The following is a 23,251-nucleotide window of genomic DNA, read 5'->3' on the forward strand; positions in this document are numbered from 1 at the left end:
GCACGGAATTCTAACTGCTTACGAAATGAGGAAAGGAGGACCATCAGACAGGAGAGAAGTTGCATTCAACGCTTCAGGCAAAGGAGATTACTATGAGTTAGGACATATTCAGAAGAAGAGGAAGAATCAAATTTTGTTAAGAACCTTCAACGGGGTGCTGGAAGATTCAGAGGTAAGTTGCCTTTCAAATGCTTTGCTTGTAGAATAGTCGGTCACTATGCTACCAAGTGTCCTCATAAAGATAAGCTTGACAAAGGTAAGGAACCTGTTAGATGGAACAAGAAATAGAATGTAAATAAGAAAAGCTATTACACTCATGAAGACAGTGATGGACTTTCAAATAGTGATGAAGATGGACAAGGTAATAATTATAGACTTTTAATGGCTTTTGAAGATGATAATTTCATGGATGCTATAGATGAAGAAGGTCTTTATGAAGAAATTTCTAAACTCAAAATTTGTTTAGAAGAGAAAAATATGATTATTGATACTCTGCAATGTCAACTGGCTGAAAGGGAAAAACATCATGAAAAGTTAGAATGTGAAATTGTGGGACTTAGAAAAGAGATTGAGAAAACTAAAGCCCTTAATCTTAGATTTGTTAAAGGATCCGAAACTCTAGATGAGATTATCAATGTGCAGCGTTCTCCACTAATCAAGATAGGTCTGGGATATAATGAAGAAGCATCTCAAGCACAGAAACCATCCACCTCCAAAAATTATCTTGATGCAGCAAGGAGGAGTGAGCAAAGGTCCAATAGAAATCACCAGGTAAATCAGGGACAATTTACCTCAAGAATGAACAAAGACTACCAAGTAAATCAGGGGCAATCCACGTTAAGGATGAACAGAAGCTACAACCAGCCACAGGTAAAATCTTCCCAATTTTCCTCAAGAGTGGATGTTAGTAGAAACTACAATCAGTTGGTTGGTAGATTTGATAATCACAGGAGTTTATTCAATGGCCAATGTTTCTCTTGTCATAAATTTGGTCACAAAGCAGCTCAATGAGTTGCCTATAAGACAATCATGACTAGAGAAGCTCAAAAACAGAGGAGTATGACTGGGATCATGAAAAGAACCTACAATAACTTTTCTGCTCTTGAAAATGAAATAGAATGTTCTATTTGTAACAATTTTGGTCATGAAGATTCTGAATGCAGGAGCAGGTTTCGGCAGATAACTCAGAAGGAGCAAGCCTCAAGTGCCAAAACATGCAGAATGAAGGAACCACAACCAGAGAGATGTGGTATAGCTTTATATGCAGAAGGGAAATAAAATCAATGGTACGTCGACAGTGGATGCTCGAAACATATGATGGGTGATAAAGAAAAGCTTCAGCCATATAGTGCCTTAGAGAAGGAGAAGAAGGTCTCTTTTGGAAATGACACCTCTGCTCTCATAAAAGGTAAAGGTTCTGTTGAGTTAAAGGAAAAGGTCAAAGCTAGAAATGTCATGTATGTTGATGGCTTAAAGCATAATCTATTGAGTGTCAGTCAGATGTGCGATCAAGGAATTGAGGTAATATTTCGATCAAATGAATGTAGTGTTCGTGATCTTGATACAGGAAAAACAGTGATCAAAGGCATAAGAACTCCAAATAATTTATACATATTCAAAGAAGGACAACATCAATGCTACCTAAGCAAGAATGTTGAACACTGGCTATGGCACAGAAGATTGGGGTACCTAAGCTTCTCATAGATAAGAAAAGCATGCAAATACCAGGCAATTCATGGTCTTCCAGACATCAAAATTCCAGACAATACAATATGCAAATCATGTCAGTTTGCTAAGAAAACCAAAACCAACTTCCTGAGAAGGAAGGATCAGCTAGCAGGCCGCTTGAACTAGTCCATACTGATGTATATGGTCCATCTAGGAAAAGGTCATCTCGAGGAGAAGAATACTTTATATTATTCATTGACGACATTTCCAGGATGTGTTGGATAGGACTTATGAAGCACAAAGACGAAGCCTTCAAAAAGTTCAAATCTTTTAAAGCCTTGGTTGAAAATGAATCAGATCACAAAATTAAATGCCTCAAGTCTGATAGAGGTGGGGAGTTTACCTCAAATGAATTTTTTGATTTTTGTGAAGAACATGGAATAAGAAGAGAATTCTCTATTGCAAGGACTCCTCAGCAAAATGGAGTAGTGGAAAGGATGAACAGAACAGTTCAACAAATGGCTCATGCTATGATGGATGAGTCTGGAACTCCCGCAACTTTGTGGGGTGAAGCTGCATTTGCAGCAGTTGTTATTCTAAACAAGACAAATGTCTGAGTGAACAACACTCAGACTCCTCACGAACTATGGTATGGTAACACTCCTTCGGTAAAATACTTCAAAATTTTTGGAAGTAAATGCTACATCAAAAATACTGATGAAAATCTTGGCAAGTTTGAACCTAGAGCAGATGAAGGCATTCTCCTTGGTTACTCTCCCCACAGCAAAGCATACAAGTGTTACAATAAAAGGCTTGGAAGAATTGTTGACAACATTGATGTAGTAGTTGATGAAGAAGGAAACATTCCTAGGCAAGTAAATTCTGAAAATTTCGAAGATGATGAGGACTATCCTTCAACATCAAATCAGACCTATAATGAAGAAGAAGCTCAAGAGGCACCAGAGGAATAGATAAGGATAGAAGAGAAGACTCCATCCAGATACGTTCAAAAGAATCATCCAGAAACTCAAATTCTAGGGCAGAAAGAGGCAGGTATACAAACAAGAAGAAAAATTGCAGAAGCCTCAAGCTATTTGGCATTGCTCTCCTCCACTAACCACAAACTGTAAAGGAGGCATGCAAAGATGAATGCTGGGTGAAGGCAATGGATGAAGAACTTGAGCAGATCGAAAAGAATAACACTTGGGAGTTGGTTCCTAGACCAAAAGATAAGAATGTCATAGGGACAAAATGGATCTTCAAAAACAAGTTCAATGAAAATGGGGAAGTGATTAGAAACAAGGCCAGACTTGTTTGTAAAGGGTATTTTCAACAAGAAGGAATAGACTTTGAAGAAACTTTTGCTCCCGTTGCTAGACTTGAGGCCATCAGAATGTTCCTTGCTCTCTCTAGCTTTCAGAAGTTCAAAGTATTTCAAATGGATGTGAAATCAGCCTTTTTGAATGGAGACTTAGAAGAAGAAGTGTACATTGAGCAACCAGATGGTTTCATCCTTGGGAATGATCCAAATCTTGTATGCAGACTAAAAAAGGCTCTCTATGGTCTTAAACAGGCTCCAAGGGCTTGGTACTATCGTTTGGACAAATACCTTCATCAACAAGGTTTTTCAAAAGGATCAGCAGATAGCAATCTTTATATAAAAATTGAAAATGACAAATTGCTAATACTTGTTGTGTATGTAGATGATATTATCTTTGGCAGCAATGAAGAAGCTATGAGTCAAAACTTTGCCTTGGTAATGCAAAAAGAATTCAAAATTCATTGCCTGGAGAACTGACATATTTTCTTGGTCTACAAATCCAACAAAATGAAGGCGGTATCTTTTTATCTCAAACCAAGTACCTCAAGCAGATCTTGAAGAAATATGGCATGGAAGATTCGAAACCAGTATGTACCCCTATGGTTACAGGATGCAGCCTCAGTGCAAATGATGAATCAGCAGCAGTGCATCAACCAACCTATAGATCCATGATTGGAAGTCTACTTTATTTGACAGGTACCCGATCAAACATCATGCATGTAGTGGGAATAGTTGGAAGATTTAAGGCAAATCCAAAAGGAAACTCATCTTCAGGCAGTTAAGAGAATCTTCAAGTATCTTCAAGGAATTCAAAACTATGGCTTATGGTATCCTAGAGATACATATCTCACACTTCATGCTTATACAGATGCAGATTGGGCCGGAAGTGTGGATGACAGAAAAAGCACTAGTGGTGGTGCATTCTTTTTGGGTTCCAGATTAGTATCTTGGTTTAGTAAGAAACAGAGTTCAATAGCATTATCTACAGCTGAAGTAGAGTATGTGGTTGCTGCATCTTGTTGCACACAACTTCTTTGGATGATTCAAACTTTGTAGGATTTTCAAATCACTTGTACTCCGCCTATCTCCATCCTATTTGATAATACAAGTGAAATCAGCATTTCAAAGAACCCAGTCATGCATTCAAAGACCAAGCATATACCTATCAAATATCATTTTCTTCAGGAACAAGTGCTTGAAAAAAAGGTCAAGTTGGAGTATGTTCCCTCTAAGGAATAAGTTGCTGATATACTCACCAAACCACTGCCTAGGGAAACATTTGAATACCTCAGACAAAATCTGGGAGTAGTTGATGCATCATCTTGCTGTTGAATCTTGTCTGTTGTAAGCAAATTTCATATAGGGTATACGTGTACATGGATTGGTCAGAGACCAGTTGGCATAGGTTGAGGGGGAGCATATATTCTTCTAAATATGCATTTTTGGCATTATGGTAGAAGATCTTGGAGGAGCAAGTACGAAGAAAAACATGGATGCTGATCTGAATAATGCTGCTAATGTTTTGTCTCTATGTCCTATATTTCTTTTGTCAAGGTCATGAAACGGCCTATTTTGGTTTCCCCACTATGCCTAGGATGAATGATATAATGTTCTTGGTTGTTTCTGGATGATCCTCACTTGGTTGAGTGATGAATGTATGTATAGAGTCTCTTCGTGATAGGAAGGTCATTTATGATGTATGGTGGATTATGGTTCTTCTTGAAGATCATTCTTTTTACAGATCTGGCCTACAGTCAGGGGGAGCACGATCAATGCAGCAAAACAAAGTTTTCAGCATGTTCTCTGGGGGAGGATAACCCTTTGCCCTTGATGACAAAGGGGGAGAATGACTTTGAGGATCTTGGGTTTGCCATCAAGTCCAAAGGGCGAGATTGTTGGCATTATGACTCAGGTGTGGCGCTATGGCATAAGTGTTGTCCTTGATGGAAACTCACTCAAGTGGAAAATCACAGTTCAGGCTTTCAAAATGATAGAAAATGAGATACCCGCAGGTGCGCCCAACAAAAGCCGCAGGCCCGCAGGTGCTCCGAACAAGAGCGGACATACCCGCAGGTTCTCCGAACAAAAGGTGTGAACGTCAAATTCACACACTTTCATGCAAAGAAGCGCATGCACGTGGGAAATTTTATGATTGATCCATGGTATTTAGTCTGACATTTGTGATCCTATGGTTTTGGTCCGTGGTTTTGTTTCTAAAGTATTGGACCCCAGTTCTAGGTCCCTTGTATTGAATTTCTATGGTTTTGATCCATCGTTTGAGTAAGGAATTATCTATAAAAAGGAAAGGACATAATTTGGCTGAGTACTCATGAATTGAATATCTAAAAGTGAGCAAGATCTCAAATTCTGGTGATCGGTTGGTGAGTGATAGCTGGATCTAAGTCAAGGAGAAACCTGAGCTTTATAATGTGGATCTATGATGGGTCGAGATCTCCTTGGTGCATTATCAGATCTGTAAATCTAATAGTATGGGGTATACTTGAAGGCTAAAAAACTCTATAACCACAGGACCGCAGGAGCGACATGGTGAAGGTGCGGAGGTCCGCAGGCCAGTGAAGGAGAAAGTGTGGAGATCTGCAAGACTATCAAGGAAAGGTGTAGAGGTGCGCAGTACAAGCACGGGTTCAGTGCAGAGGTGCACAGTTCAGACATGGGTTCAGGTGCGGCAGTGAGCAGTTCAGCGATAGGTGTAGGTGTAGAGGTCCACAGGATCGACACAGACAAAGTGCGGATATCCGCAGGTTTATATTTGTGAAGTTGTGGACTCTTCTTGAAACTTATTTTACCTGCTTTTGTGTATTACTGCAGTGTTCTGGGTTTAGAATAGGTGTTTGGTTACTGGTATTGTTTTTCGGTTATTACATTCTGAGTGGTTGATTCAGTGATTGATTGGGGAAAGGAGATTGGTTGATACACATGTACTTGATGTTTGATTGGTGTTCATGGATCCAATTTGAAAATTTATGACACGTGGTCCCTGGAAGAAAATAGGAGGTTGAAGCCTTCAGTAGGTGAACACCTACGTACTAGTAGCTCAGCTAGTACAAGAGCTAAGGGGGTTGTAGCTCCCTTCCAGGAGAGTCTGGAAAATGAGAGAGGGTTGTAGCTCTCTGCAGGTTGCAGCCTGCGTACTGGTAAAGGAATGCACCAGTACAGAATCATTGTAAAAAGAAGTTTCTCATTGAAAGAAGATAGAGACATATTGCAGCAGGTGGTTTTCACCCACATTGGGTTTCCACCTTATATCTAGTTTTCTTTGGTGTGACTGTCTATTTGTCTTGTTCCTGTTCATTATTATATGGTACTGACATACAAATTAGTGGTCAACATCCGAAGAATAAATTAAATTATAAATCTGGAAGGTATATTGAAAAGAATTTGATAATACTAATTCACCCCCCCTCTTAGTATTATTTCCAACAAAGAGGGTCCTGACAATGCAATAAATAGATCATGTTTAGTGAATTTTGCTACTATTACACTTAAAGAAAACATTTCAAACATATCAGAGAAAAAGGAAGCATGCCTTTTGCTTGTTAATGATTTTGAGGATAAGGAAGCCTAAATGATGGTGAGATTGTTGGAGGTCTCAAGTTTCATAAGGGTGATGGAAGGGGAGATTTAGCTGGTGAATAATCTTCTCTGCCAATAGCCTTATAGGGAAGTTTAGAACTAATCCTTTTTTCTTAATCTTCTCTGTGGTTTGCCAGATTTCATTGTCATCATAGAATTTTATGTGAATCTCCCCTTGTGGATTAGGCTCCTTGTTTACAAGAAAAGGATCTCCCTTTCGATACACTACAAAATACACCTCTTGCATTTATTCTGTTCGAGAGGGATTGTTATTGACCATTTATTTCTTTGTTACTCTAGATTGTTTTTTCCTTTTTAGTCATGTCACAATGTCAACATAGTTCTTCATCCTCAACTCTCTCCTTGCATCGAATGGAAAGTATATTGAGGTAGTTATTTTTTTCTTCTCAGTTCTTTATTGCCATTGGCAATTGATCCATTTGCAACTCTAGATTGTGTTTTCCTTTTTCATCATGTCAGTGTGTTACTACATAGTTGTTCATTCTCAACTCTCTCTGAGCATTTAATGGGAAGTTGTCTGAGATAGTATTTCTTTATCTTCTTGGTTCTTTATTCTTGCTTCCCCATCTGAAAGATATACCTTTGAATGCTTGTTTGAATTGCTAGATGTTATCGAGAAATCTAGTGTCTATGCAGAGCTGCTAGTCCCACTAAGGCTGGTAGCTACCTTAGAAATAAGCATACTAAAACCACTTTCATTTTCCTTTATGAGAAGTAGATAAGAGGGGAATAAAGGAGACCAACCTCTGTCTTGCGCTTGGTTCCTTGCTTGATTCCTCTCCCTTCTGATAGATCTTTGCCACTCGCTTCCTCGTCTACCCAGCTTCAAAGAGCACCTGTAGAATCAAAGAAGCATAACACTATCCAAGAACATAGATCTATTATCATAAACAATATAGGACTAGATATATATTTACCACACAAATGCATATATCATCAATTATACAAGAATGTGGAGGAAAAATTGAATAGCTTTATTAATAATCAAGAATAAAAAATAGGATTACAACCAATTGTTCTAACCTAGCATCATCCTCTCAGCAAGAAAGCCCTTCTCCACCTCATGAAAAGCTTAGATCATCCAACACTATGATGTTGCACCAAGAAACTAGCAACACTTCCTTACAAGATACAAAATTCCAGCCTCAGGATCTCTGGGATAAGGGATCCATATATAGATGTTTGCAAGGGGGGTGAGTCAGCTTTTGAGATTTGATTAGTGTCCTCTCTCTGATAGTTCTTGATTCCACTTGGAGATTGATGATCTCTTACTCATCCCTAGGCGAATGCAGAGAGGGAAGTGTCACAGGAGAAGTTTCTTGAAGATTCCATGATCCTCCACCTTGCAGATTGACCCTACCATTTGTCCACTCTTGCCCATCGCACCCCATAGAAGGGCTTTTCAATATGCATCGCACCTCCCGTGTGTATTTAGGTGGGATGCAGCGCACTTTGACCATAGAGCAGGTGAAATGGTCCAGTTTTGACCATTTCTGAGTAGTTTTTCATGGAGAACTTCTGGGAGAAGATGTAATCAGTTGACCTTGTTCTTTTAGAGGTTGGAACAACACTTCTAGGGACTTAAGAGCCCTTGGTTTATGGAAATTTATGATTGGGGTTGCAGTGCCCAAAAATGTATATAACACTAGATTTTGGACCACGTTAAATAGATTCTGCACATGAAAAAAAACCCTAAACCTAGGTAGCTTAAACCTCAAAAGCTTCAATAAAAATGAAAATGTCTGATTATGTTAATCTGCAAACACAAACTGCTGGAAATTACAAACATCAAATACAAAGATCTGAACTTTCAATATTGCATCTATCTTTTATTTACCTTAGAGGAAAAGTTACATTGTTGTAGCTCAAGACTTAAACATGTCAACCAACACAGTGGTTCACCCTAGGTCTCTTTTATAGAACAAGAGACTTGGATAATATAAAAATGTATCTAGTCCCATGCATGAAACACCGAAGGTTACTTAGTCAAACCAACCCTAATTTACTTTAGCCATTGTGCCCTCCTACATGGATAGAAGTGCCAGAGATAGTGTGTACAAATTTATGATAAATGTCGAGTGTTTGTGTAGACACTCCTCCTTGGGATCGCCTTTTTGTCCAGGAACTTCACTTTCACTAGTCGACGGTGTATTTTCAACATGATCATCAGAGGTTGATGACACCGGATTGTCCAAATGAGGATACCAGTCCCTTAATATCCGAGGGATGCAAGGACAATCTCGATGATAGTGGTCTCCTTTGTAAATGACACATGGCGATTTAGGCCTGGACTGTGTAGTGTGTGGATTTTCGCTAGACGATGCTTGGTTGCCCCTTTTCACCTTTGGCTCCTTCTTCTTCTTCTCTTTCTTCTTCTTCTCCTTCTTCTTCTCGGTTACTTGATTTTTGGCTTTACCAGCTTCATCAAGCAAAGAGGAAGGAGGAGAGGAAGAATTGGACGAAGTAGAAGGTTGGGGGGTAACTCTGGTATCATTTAGTTGCTGACTTGATTGTTCAGGAATCATGGTGTTCTGAACGACAGAGGTTGAGAAGAGCCATACAAGCAAGCCGATTGTCAATCCTGGAAGCGACAATGTGGCCATATGGGGCGCACCAACATCTCCCCAAGAGGAGAAAGGACTAGGATTTCTCCCAAGGGGAACTCCTTGGTTGGTGGACTCATTTTTCTCAACCTAAGACCAACATAGGAAAGGTGATATTTATTCCAATTAAAATAAATTTTAGATGCTTTGACACAACTTGTTTTTTCAATTTTTAAGAGTTGAGAAAAAACAAAAGATGACTCTAGTCGCCTTCAATTTTTAATGAGCTTGAAGTGACAAGTGCTCAAATGGACCTTTTCCTTTAAGGAGTATGAAAAGGAACGAAAGAGACTACTCTATAAATCTAGACAGAGGGATTACCAAACCAATCGCAAAACTGCAGAATACTTTTTACGGTACGGCGGTCAATCTTCCCGAATGTTGTGTTCAGTACATTGCGATCGATAGGGTGGCAGACACGGCTTCCTATGGATAAAGGATAAAGCCTATTTTGGTCTCCCAATATATACTCGACGGTACGTGGGAGCACAAGTCCGTACTGGCACTTATCGTCTCAAAGCGGAGGAATCACCCAACCATCAATGAAAACAACAGTTACCAGGCTTTACGACGCAGGAATACGTCTCTAGCCTAGACTTCTAAATGTTGTGCGTTAGGTTCCAAAGCATTTTTAGATTCATTAAATTTATTTTACATTTGATCTTGCTTAAGAAATTTTCCTTTCAGGTTCACCGCGTGATGTAGATGTACAATTCCTAAAATGAAATCTAAGGTGATAAACAATCGTTTAATCTTCTTTTTGCAATGAAAATCCTAGCTACTAAGGAAAGAGAGATGATATTCTTTCAACATAGAGCAGAGAGCACACACTATATGCACTGTCCTAAATCAAACCAACAAATAGTCTAAATGCAAATGCACATGCATGTATTTGTTTTCAGCCTTCTTAATGTGTGAATGATAAAAGGAAAGCTAAGCGCAAATCTGAATTATTTTTCAAAGCGACATTACTAACAAGTTTCTTTTCAAGATAAAATGAAGACAATGATGACACTTTGTGATTTGGAATTGAAAACTTGCTTTCGACACTTGAAAAACTACTAATTCAAATCAAATACAAGAGTAACACTCTAATCTATTATCAAGAACAATTGTATTCTCTTCTATGACTGAAAACGACAGTTGCGACACTTTCAAATCAAGAAATGACAGTTCAATTACGCTACTTCTTTGTACAATAAAATTGAAAATGACTCAAAATACATAAAAAAAATTACAGTTCTTTGCACAATGGAGGCGGAATAATGGCAAGGAAGGGGGTTTCAACAAAGGTATACCAACTACAGACAGCAAAACTCCTGAATAGAGCTAAAAAGAGTGAACACAGAAACCAAAATCTAAGAGCAGAATAGGCCTTGTCTGATCAGCGCACCTGTAACATAGAGAAAGTGAGATGCAGCACACCTACTACACTCGGGAAGTGTGATGCATGCAGATTCCAGAGAAGAGATAGTGCGATGATCGAGGGACGAGACTTCGACTAGGTTTCAGGTCACAGTTTGCAGCTCAGTTCAGGGATTTAGGCCGAGCAAGTGGTAATCAGTAAATCAATCACAGGGGTAGATCTAAGGAGGTTACTAGATCCACCACAAGGGCAATTAGAGAGCTTGTAAATTTATTGTTCAGTTCATAAACAAAACCCAGAGATAGACTGAAGCAACATTGATCTACTTTGCACTTGCATAGCAAATGCAGTTCGAAGGCTAGCTGGCTTGACTTCAGTCTCCGTCTGTAAGTTTATAAAGTAAACAAATGTAGATAAACAAACAATCTATTCACTCCCCAGCGGAGTCGCCATTTTGTTATCGGGAAATCTAGTGTCTATGCAGAGTTGCTAGTCTCATTAAGGCTAGTAGCTACCTTAGAAACAAACAAACTAAAACCACTTTCTTTTTCCTTTATGAGAAGTAGATAAGAGGGGAATAAAGGATACCAACCTCTGTCTTGCACTTAGTTCCTTGCTTGATTCCTCCCGCTTCTGATAGATCTTTGCCACTCACTTCCTCGTCTACCCAGCTTCAAAGAGCACATGTAGAATCAAAGCAGCATAACACTATCCAAGAACATAGATCTATTATCATAAACAATATAGGACCAGATATATATTGACCACACAAATGCATATATCATCAATCATACAAGAATGTGGAGGAAAACTTGAATATCTTTATTAATAATCAAGAATATCAAAGAGGATTACAACCAATTGTTCTGACCCAGCATCATCCTCTCAGCAAGAAAGCCCTTCTTCACCTCATGAAAATCTTAGATCACCCAACACTATGATGTTGCATCAAGAAACCAGCAACACTTCCTTACAAGATACAAAATTCTAGCCTCAGGATCTCTAGGATAAGGGATCTATATATAGATGTTTGCAAAGGGGGTGAGACAGCTTTTGAGATTTGATTAGTGTCCTCTCTTTGATAGTTCCTGATTCCAATTGGAGATTGATGATATCTTACTCATACCTGGGCAAATGCAGAGAGGCAAGTGTCACATGAGAAGTTTCTAGAAGATTCCATGATCCTCCACCTTGCAGATTGACCCTGCCATTTGTCCACTCTCACCCATTGCACCCCATAGAAGGGATTTTCAGTATGCATCACACCTCCCATGTGTATTTAGGTGGGATGCAGCGCACTTTGACCATGGAGCAGGTGAGATGGTCCAGTTTTGACCAGTTCTGAGTAGTTTTTCATGGAGAACTTCTGGGAGAAGATGTAATCAGTTGACCTTGTCCTTTTAGAGGTTGGAACAACACTTTTAGGGACTTAAGAGCCCTTGGTTCATGGAAATTTATGATTGGGGTTGCAGTGCCAAAAAATGTATATAACACTAGGTTTTAGACCATGTTAAACAGATTCTGCACTTGAAAAAAAAAACCCTAAACCTAGGTAACTTAAACCTCAAAAGCTTCAATAAAAATGAAAATGTCTGATTATGTTAATCTGCAAACACAAACTACTGGAAATTACAAACATCAAATACATAGATCTGAACTTTCAATATTGCATCTATCTTTTATTTACCTGAGAGGAAAAATTACACTGTTGTAGCTCAAGACTTAAACATGTCAACCAACACAATGGCTCACCCTAGGTATCTTTTATAGAACAAGAGACTTGGATAATATAACAATGTATCTAGTCCCATGCATGAAACACCCAAGGTTACTTAGTCAAACCAACCCTAATCTACTTTAGCCATTGTGCCCTCCTACATGGATAGAAGTGCCAGAGATAGTGTGTACCAATGTATGATAAATGTCAAGTGTTTGTGTACACACTTCTCCTTGGGATATTTTCCCTCATCAACTCATGCAAGTTCCCTTGTAGTCCTAGGAATTTGCACCCTACTCTAACAATAGATAATGCATGCAAACTTTGATATAACAATGCTAAGGTGGATTAACAGACTAAAACATTATTTGTAAGAGATTACCACATGCATGATGGAGGCATAGATGTGCCCTTACTGTCTCTCTCACATATCAACTCCAATGCTTCTCCTAGGAACACTAGTGTTGTGCTCTAAAATGGGAATTTTATATGGTAGTGCACATAGCATGCTACTTTTTTTGCTGCACTTGTTTCTTAGGATCTGAAATCCCTGAAATGTTTCTCCTATATGTTTTGAAATTCATTATTGAATCTTGTTAGATGAATAATTATTTACACCTTCCAATCTAATCCTCAAGATGTCTCTTATTTTAAAATGTGATACCAGGCAGTCAAGAAAATTGCAAGAGCAGTACCGATCTATGAAAATGGGGAAGCAGATGAGAGAATTGTTGTTCAAATTTTCACCATCTAGTGTCCTCTATTCTAAACTTGTCTCACAATAATTTTTAGTTGTATTCACATAGATCTCCAACCTGCCTCTAGGATACCATGCATTAAAATTTAAAATCTATGTAAATAACATGACACACTGAGGATTTCATGACACACCAAGTGGTTCCATCCATTCATGTTCCATTATGGTTGGACATGGCTTGCATCTAGAGAAAATATTAACATCTGATTGCTAAACTTTTTGGCCTTGCACCCATCATCAATTCCATTGTTGTTGCTCTCTACTTTGTTCCCCATTGGTGTGTGAATTGCATCCAAAATCCAATGAAATATCATTGCAACTGCTCCACATCACAACCAACAAAATCTCGTTTGTTGATTGTTCTCTGGTGTCTTTACATAACTAGGCTCTTCAATGCATTCTTCAGTTCTGGAAGTGCATGGTAGCACATCACATATAGTTCAAACTTCACATATAGTTCATAGGTTCTCCATGTTTCTAGGCTTACACAACCCAACAATATATTCCTTTATTTGAGTAGCTCACATGGAGATAGATAGCCTGATTATGCACAAATTTCAAAGGGATATCATCATAAAACCATCTTCCTATCCCTCTAGGAAGATCATATCTCATTAATTATTTACTACCACAACCTTCACCCTCACCTTCTCACTTTATTTCTCTATTCTTAGCCTAGGACCAGGGAGAAATGGTTGTTGATGTTGTTTTCATCACATTTTGTACCTTAATTTCAACTGACCAGGGAGTAGTGCTACACTCACACTCTTGTCTCTCACAAGCTCCTCTACCTTGATCTAAGAGTAGTAAGCTCAAGCAAGGTTATCATCATCATTACACTTGTCCTTTGTTATATTAAATGGGATGAGCACTACTACCACAGTTGTTAACTTGATGTTCACCACAAAAATCAATCTGGAAATCTTTGCTCTCAAAGGCAAGGTGACTTTGACCACAAGATGAGTGGGATTGTTAATAACGTATGGCACTTGAGGATTGGTGGAAATGCAATCAGAAAGAAGACATCAATGATGAAGCTAGTTTTAATTAGAGTTTGATTGAACTTGCTGGTTTCTATGGTTAAACACCCATGTTACAATTTTTATTTTGTTTCTAGTCAAATGTTATTTAAAAAATTATTTTAATTGATTTTTAAAACATTTCTAAAAAATTGTGAAACCGAAGTCTCATTTACTAAGGTTTTCTGGGTGTTAGAAACCTCCCAAGTAATGCAATATTTTGAAAAAATGTTTTTTTGTTTGTTAATTCTATGTGTCATCTTTACAAATGAAGTATATATATTGTTTGTTTGTTATGTGTAGCATATTATGTTGAGGACGAACTCCTCACATGTTCCACCTGGGTTTGGTAATGGTTCCAGTGTACCAACTGGTCTTGGCCCACACCAATCTATCAATCTGTATAAGTAAGTTCCAAATGGAACCAATTACCCAAATCCCAATGTCAAACTGACTCCAAGGATGCAAGGAAATGTTGAACTTCCTAATTCCACAGTAGTTGAGGCCTATCAAAGGCAGCATGAGGTTTCAGCCCAGGTATCCTTTTCATGTTTCAAGATATCTACTTTTGTACATTTGTTTGGGGAGGCAACTTTGACTACTTTTATAAAATAGAAAACATGATTTTGTTCTTGTAAGAATTTCCAATGTTTTGGGTGATGATTTTGATATTTTATCAAAGCATTTCTTACTACTTGAGTCTATTTTCACATTCAGTTTTCATATTCTCTTACATATTTTCTAAAATTGTTGTGGTTGTACTAATAGTGGGAATGTAGACTAGATTGTTAGAGGAGGGTTTGTCACTATGTATGGTATTGTGACATTGCTATATGGATTTTTCTTGCAAACATTTATCATTTGACTTTTTATAAATGGGTAGGTTGTGCTCAGGGCAATAATGTTCCTACTCCTTTTATGACATTTAACCAAACTTGATTTCCATCAGAGATTCTTCGAGAGGTAAGATTGTCTACTTTCTCATGCTTTCGATTGCATCTGAGAAATTTGTAGGTTAATTGTGTCTCTTCTCTCCTATAGCTGAGTTACAATATTATTTATCTTGGTTTCTACAATTATTATTAGCAACTCTATTTTTATGTGATTGACATCCCAGTTACTTGTTAACTGGGATAACAAGTTACAATCCACGATGTGTTTAGTGCCAAAATCACTTGTTTGTTATCCCTTGTACTTGTTGCAGGTACGATATTTTCTCTAGAGAGGAGCATATCCCTTCATGTAGTTGGGGCTCATTTGCTAGGGGATCATTGTCTGAGGGTGGCTTTCAAGTCACAGGACGGGTTCATGATTGCCAATGTTTTTGGGCTAGCCATATATCTTGTGAAGAATCCCAATTCTTTTGTCATAGGTTGCTTCAACAAGCAACCATGCGCATTGGAAATGCTTCTTATTTGTTACTGATATGTTCAATTTTGTGATTTTTTTGGATAGACTGATTGATGGGATTTCATTTAAAGTATGTTGCACATTTATGATACAAAATTTCTGATATTGTTTCAAATGTTATATTTTTGAGCTACAAAATGTAGGATTCTCCTCCCCCACTCCAATATAGGAACAATCATGGCCTATTTCTATGCAAAATTAGGTCATAGTAGCCATTACCAAAACAGGTTCTGGGAAAACATTAGGTTATCTTTTACCTGCATTTATTCATCTTTGACGACATTGTAACAACATTGAAATGGGTGAAAGTACTTGTTTTGGAACCAACATGAGAGCTTGCAACTCAAATACAAGAGGAAGGGATGCCATTATGATGTCACCCAAAATGCTAGCAAGCTTTTCAAACTGCTAACATTCAATCATTTATACATATTTACCTTCCTTGATATTCCACTTTGCACTTTTTTCCCTCCAATACACTCAAAATGGGTTTTCTCACATCTCACACAAATATTCTCTTTCATGCTTTCCCAATGAAACCATGATGTTCCAGCTTTGTTCCTTTTCTGCAATGTCTTTATCTAGAAGACCACCTTATTGGCACATCATGAAGTCCATGTCTTCATACAAACTGACGTATTCTAGTTTGAACCAAGGCAATAAAATATTAATTCATCTTACCTTAGAAATCTTTATATTGAGAGGTAATTCCCATACCATACCCATTTCCAAAAAAGAACTATGCCCTCTCCTTTGGAACTCAATGCAACCCTTCCGCAATTCACAAATAATGAGGTTCTAAGTCCTTGCACACACTTTTGATTGCAGAATTCCAACAATAATTGGAGTTATCAAAAGCATCAGTAGAAACATCTAGCGAGAGCACAAGACGCCACACTTTCTAGAAAATCAATTTAATATTGGAATTGTAAAATGCCAACGCATTCCTATACATATTTTGCAATGGATCTTAACACATTCAACGCATTTTCAACATCAATCTCCTTGTTGGCATTAAATTATATACAAGACGATTTTCCGTCCAATGCACATTTATTGGATGATCATTTTTACATATCCATTGCTATGATCAACAAAAATTAGAAGAAAAAGCTCTTCAATGCTTTAACCACAACTTCTCTAACACAGCGCATAAGGACATTATACTTCATGACATTGAAGTTCTATACTTCAAACATTATTGCAGAGATCACAAATCAACTATCCTCTCTGAGTCCATCTCACATTTCCAAGACACATATATCTAACTGGAACACTAGGCATCCTCGGGTGACTCAAAGATAGCCTTGAGGCTGATAATATTTGAGGATGCTTCTATTGACCTTGCTACCTCTGTGAGTTTCTTACTTGGGAATATCAAGGATCTCACCAAAAGATATGAAGTGATTTCCTTCTTTCCCATGACTATCTATCTTACCTTTTTCAGGTTGTTCCTTTTTGTATAGGGCATGTTTCGAACATGTGTTTGGTAGGTCTCCAATGAAGAGGACATGTGCGAAATGTGTCAGACATGTATCCTCACGTATTGGTGTCTAACACTAGGATATAGGACATGAGGCCTGTTTGGAGGTGTCCTATTACTTAGTCACTAAGTAAAAAACACAACTTTATTTTTCAAAGTGCATTTGGCCTCCTTCTAGCTTGAGCACTCCTCAATAAAGGTCATTTATTTCTTCCATTGTAATCATAATGCTGGTGAAGAGGGTTTTGACCATGTCAAGTGGTTTTCAGGCTCATGTCAACAAGGATGTTCTCTAATTCTATTTTTCAAAAGCTTCAAATGATAACAGGTGGAATTGGAAGTAGTGTTTTCTCATGACACTCCTTTATTGAACTTAACTTCAAAAGTTCAAATTTTTTGTCTCATAATCACTTCAATGCTTGAGTGACCATGGTTCTCCTTCACCATTTCTTCAAGTTCTATTAAACACTTTTGATTACACTCTTCATAGGTTGTAGAAGCTTTGTTCAGTGGCTCCTTCCAGGTAGGTTACCCATAAATCCAAATACTCATGAATGAGGGGAATAATATATTGATATTCAATGCATCTCCTTTTTCCACTAGGATTTGGTGGTTGAATGGAACAACATAAAATGGTTGCAACTCTTTTAACATTTCTTATAATAACTATGATGAACCCAAATTGAAAATGGCATTAATGCTTTGCTTCAAGTGGCATTGGAGTGACCTCAATTTGGTTCACAAGTAGAGAGAAAATCAAGCCACGAGAAAAGTTTCCAGTTTTGACAGCCAGAACTTGTAGAGCTGGAAAGTTGACTTTTTAAGGGTATATCTTCCTCAATATTACTTAAAATTTCTATTATGACCCCAATCTGAAAATGACATCAAAACTTTTCTTTGGATGACATTGGTGTGATTGCAATCAAGCTCCTAAACAAAAAGAAAGACTAAAGTCATGCCACAATATAATAATCAATTGATCTCATTTTTTTGGCTATGGTTTTGAGGCCACAACTTAAAATGGTTGTAACTTCCTCAATATGGCTCAGAATTGCAATTATAACCCATTTCGGAAATGGTGACACAACTGCACTTCTGATGGCATTTGGTGCAACTACAATATGGCTTCCAAGCAAGGATAAATTCCATTGCAAGATAATCTGCAAAAAACAAAACAAAATGATTTCACATGACCCAAATTGTTGCTTTGATACTACTTGTTAAGATTGATAGTGCATAATAATAACAAGAATAGAAGGAACACACAATTGGACATCAAAGGATTTCTATTATCCACACTAATCAAGTGAGGGCAAGCTCTCCCAACCACTTCAAAGGGGATGACCTACAATATGTGGGCCAAAGCATGATAGATAAAAATTCCTTGATTACATGAGGAGTACCCCATCCCTAGTTACAGCCACTCTAGCTATCGCTGCACTAATCCACCATTAGTGGACCTTATGTAATGAACATAGTGATTTTTATTTATTAACCATCATAGTAGGCTTTTATTAATGACTAGGCCACTTTACATTAAGTAACCATAATACATCTATACACTTTACTCTAATTGACATTTAGGCCATTATTACATTACTGGAGAGGGTCATGACAATAACTGAGTCTTGATCTAGTGCTGGAGTGAATTTGATACAGGGGATTTTGGGCACTATAGAAGATATTTTGTTTGACATAATAGTTGTGGATTATTTGGCTTTACTCAACTTACTAATGCTACAATATGGAAATTTAGTTCATCATAATAACATGGTAAGGATGCTATTAGAATGTGGCTCACTGTGGGCTTTGTCACTAAAATTTAATTCTTGTGGTTAGTGTAGGAATTTACAGGGTAAGTTCCTCAGACAGAACACCAAAGGACACCACTCACAAACAGATCACAGATCAATACACCAGTAGGTCAATATATTTTCAGCGAACTTTACATCTCTTCTAATGATAACATTTTTGGGCTTAAGTGGAATAAGTCTATATCCTTTGACATCTTCAGAATATCCAACAAAAATACATTTTTCACTCTTAGGTTCTAAAGCTTTATGTTTCTCATCTGGAATATGGGCCCATGTTTCACTTCCAAAAACACGAAAGTGACTTACATCTGGTTTAATTGAGCTCCATGCTTCTTCTGGAGTGATATTCCTTAAAACCTTAGTAGGAGTGTGATTTATTATGTAATTTGCACAGTTAATTGCTTTTGCCCAATAATTAAGACTAAGTCCTTTAGATTGAAGCATACAATTATCCATTTCCTTTAAGGTGTGATTCTTCCTTTCAGCTACACCATTTTTTTGTGGAGTATATGGAATAGTATGTTGCATTTGAATTCCATTCTTAGTGCAAAAGTTGATGAATTTGTTGTTAACATATTCCCATTATCAGATCTTAGCTTAAGAATTTGATGTCCATATTGTTTTTCAACAGAGGCCTATACTTCACTATTGAGTTTTAAGAAGTATACCCAAGTGCATCTAGAGAAATCATCAATGAAAGTTAAGGAATACTTGTAGCCAGAGAATGAAACAACTGGAAGTGGACCACGTAAATCACTATGCACAAGTTGTAAAGGGGTTGAGGCGTGCCAAGAGGCACGTTTTTCAAAACTGTCCCAATGATGTTTTCCGAGTACACATCTGGAACAAACACAATCTTTGCAAGATACCATTGGAAGACCTGTCACCATATTTTCTTTACATAGATTATGAAGGGAGCGATAGTTTAAGTGACCAAATCGCTCATGCCAAAGTTTGCTCACTTCATCGTTATGAGCAACAAATATCGAGGGAAGATTTGATGACCTAAAGTTGTGAAACTTATACAACCTTGTAGAATCATCAGCAATGCCAATAGCTAAAATTTGTCTAGTATCACTTAGGTCCTTAATTACAACATTGTGAGGTGAAAATTCAACGATTTTACCTTCACCTGAATGAGTTATCTGATATACAGATAGAAGGTTGCAGGATAAGGTTGGAACACATAATACATCAATAAATTGATCATTGTCTATATGAACAGTTCCAGTCCCTACAACACTAAGAGATTTATCATCACCAACATATATATTTTTGGTGTTACAATCATTTAAAGAAGAAAACATGGCTTTTTTTTTGGCCATGTGATAAGAAGCTCCAGAATCAATGAGCCACTCATGAGAATGAGAAGAAGAAGATACATTTAGTGCATAGCCAGACCGAGATGCTTGGCAACCACATGCAGAAAGTGCTATTCCTAAAGATGAAGTTGAAGTTGAAGAGTGCTCCAAATGGATATTATGCTTCTTCATTGCTGCTTCCAAGGCTTCAATCTTCTTAAAGCATTTTGATTCTAGGTGGCCATCTCGATTACAAAAGTTGCAATGTCTATCAGTCTTCTTCCCTTTGTTTTTATTTGTCTTATCATTTTGTTGAAATGATTTTTCATTTTGAGGTTGAAATTGGTTAGGACCCTTGTTTGGTTTAGGACCATTCCTTTTAGGATACAACTTCTTAGGATTCTTTGAATTTGGTTGCTGCTGGGTGGCCAACACTTTCTTAGAAGAGTTTCCAAGATGAAGAAGACCAAGGTGTAAGAGTTTTTCTTGTTCTCTTATTAAAGAATCACAAAAGGAGTCAAAGGAAGGGGACTTGTAGGCTTGTCCTTGAGAAATGAAGGCTTCTCTTGTAGAGTGGAAGGTGGAAACAAACACAAAATAGGCTAGTCCCAACTTAGTAGGAATGGAATAGATAAGGCTACTATCTTCTTTCTTAACCTTAACACCTTCCAAGAGAAGTCTAAGGGTCTTGAACCTGGACAAAAAATCTTCAGTGCAAGAAAAATTATTGGGGTCCAATGTAAGCAACTCATTTTCGATTTGATGGGCTTTAAGTTCATTTTTAATTCCAAAAACTTTAGTAATCTGTTTCATTACTTCCTCAGGAGTATTAAGTTCTGCAATATGGAATCTAAGATCTGGAGAAATAGACATTCCTATCAACCCTCATGCTTGATCTTGCCTATTTTCCCATTTAGCTACCTTATCTTCATCTTTTGGTTTAGTTTCTTGACCTGAGGCTATTCTTTAGATACCTTTACTTCTAAGTAAATCCACAATGTAGGACCACCATTGGGAGTAGTTGGTGCTGTCAAGAATAACTTGACATGGACTTTCCATTTTAATAGAAACTAAAGCTATCGATGCTAAAACTAAGTGTTCCAATGGAAAGATCTCGAAAAATTAGGCTGGTTAAAAAAAAATGGCTCTGAAAACGGCTTCCAGATGAAGAAGTTATGGCTTTTTGAAGAAAATTTGATGAAGATGCCGACGAAGTGCGGGAATGTGCGGAAATGAAAAATCTGCCTCCACAAAAAGGAGACTTGAACTCAAGACCTCTACTCTCATAAATTAGCTTTGGACCAAGTGAGCTAAACTAAAAGTTTGAGAAAGAGAGAGAGAGAGGGGGGGTGTTCATTTTTTCTTAGTCACTGAAGCTTTGGGTTGCGTGCTTGCTTGAGAAATCTCTTTTTCCCTACAAAACAAAAAACACAAAACCCTACATGGACATACAAAAAAAATGAACCTTACGACTCGAAGTTAGCTTTAGCCGAAAACTAAATATTTTCCTCAATGTTTTTGATTTTCTGAGATCACAGTAAGGCACAGCAGAAAAGAGCATGCGCATGAGAAAAATCCTTCCTTTCTGTTTCTGATTTGCCCAGATTGCACAGAGTCGCGGGGCAAAGAGTATACGCAGAAATGAAAGGTACAGATCTGGTAATAAAAAAAACAAAAAGCTAAATAAACCGAAACCGAAATAAACAGAGAGAAAATAACTGTAAACTGCAAATAAACACTGTATACCTCCAGATCTTAAAAATGACGTAGCTAGGGCTATCGGAAACCTTTTTGAGTGAAACGAAAGGGTTTCCTCACTGGAACAGATGATCCCAACATAATAGAGTAGTCCTCTCAGCCTGAAAGTAGTCAGAAACAATAGATCTAGGAAACGATAGTCGAATGTAGTTCTACCGGCTTTAGATTTGGATCACCAACAGATGCGGCCCTCAAATAGATCTGGTACCATGTAGGAATTTACAGGGTAAGTTCCTCAAATAGAACACCAAAGGACACCGCTCACAAATAGATCACAGATCAATACACCAGTATTTTGACGTGGTTAAAACCCTCAAACAGGGAAACAGTCCACGACTTGAGCCAATGCGGCCACTTCAGGAAATTTATTAATAAGAGAATGAAATTTTACATAAGCTTCTCTCATGAACAGTTAACCTACAAATGACCCTCCATGCTCTTTAAATAGAGATCATGGACCAATCGGGTGCTAAGCCACGGATCAAGTGTCGGTAATACCGAGGAGAGAATGAACTGTCAGATCACTACATATCGTGACCGTCGGATTGTAAGTTACAAAATGTACATAGTAAAGAAACACACTTTACCTAACTCTATACTAGACCAAGTTATACTTAACTATTTCATATGTGTCGGAATATCCTAACAGTTAGCTAATGTTTAATGTGACCAACTAACCAATCTTGTGCCTACCTTATACATTATATTTATTTTTATGGGCATGATTTCTAGGCCCTTGTTGTTAGTGATTTCTCTGATCCGATGGCCTTATTTTCCCTCTTTTTTTCAGAAGTTGATATGACATTTGGGTGTGTGTCTTCTATCCATCATGATTTCTTCCCTATACTTCTATTTCTATGTCGATCTCATTCTAACATCCTTGGACTAGTATTGGCATGAGGATAGCATCCATCCGATCATTTCTCTGTTGTTTCTTATTTCTTTTAACAAGGATATGTGATGTTTTCTCTCCACTACCTTGCAATAACGTTATTTTTATTTATTTATTTTTTTTATTTTTTGTTTTCTGAATTATACTTGAATTTCATTGATAATAACTTGGATTTATATATTTATTTTTACACCAAATTGACATCACAATAAACATATGAATATCCCATTAAATATGATCTAAGTATGGTTCAAAGAATCTCTGCTTTAGCCTAATCACGTGGCATAGTAATTTCTGAGGTGTGAAGTTTTATTAGAGGCAATACTTGTTTGTTTGTTTTGGTTAGAAAAAGGGTTTTCTCTTGGTTTTATGTGACTTTCAATTTATCATTTTTAGCATGTTGAGAAATGGGAAATAATAATGTATGATATTTATCTTGCAAAAATTGATGTTGAATGTAATGATACATAGTTTAACCAAGCTACAGTCTGCTTTGGTAAAGGCAGAGAAACATCTTAAAAAGCTGC

The sequence above is a fragment of the Pinus tabuliformis genome, chromosome 9 (assembly GCF_031772625.1).
Source record: "Pinus tabuliformis cultivar Carrire ecotype Pingquan chromosome 9, CPIR1, whole genome shotgun sequence".
Classification (NCBI taxonomy): domain Eukaryota; kingdom Viridiplantae; phylum Streptophyta; class Pinopsida; order Pinales; family Pinaceae; genus Pinus; species Pinus tabuliformis.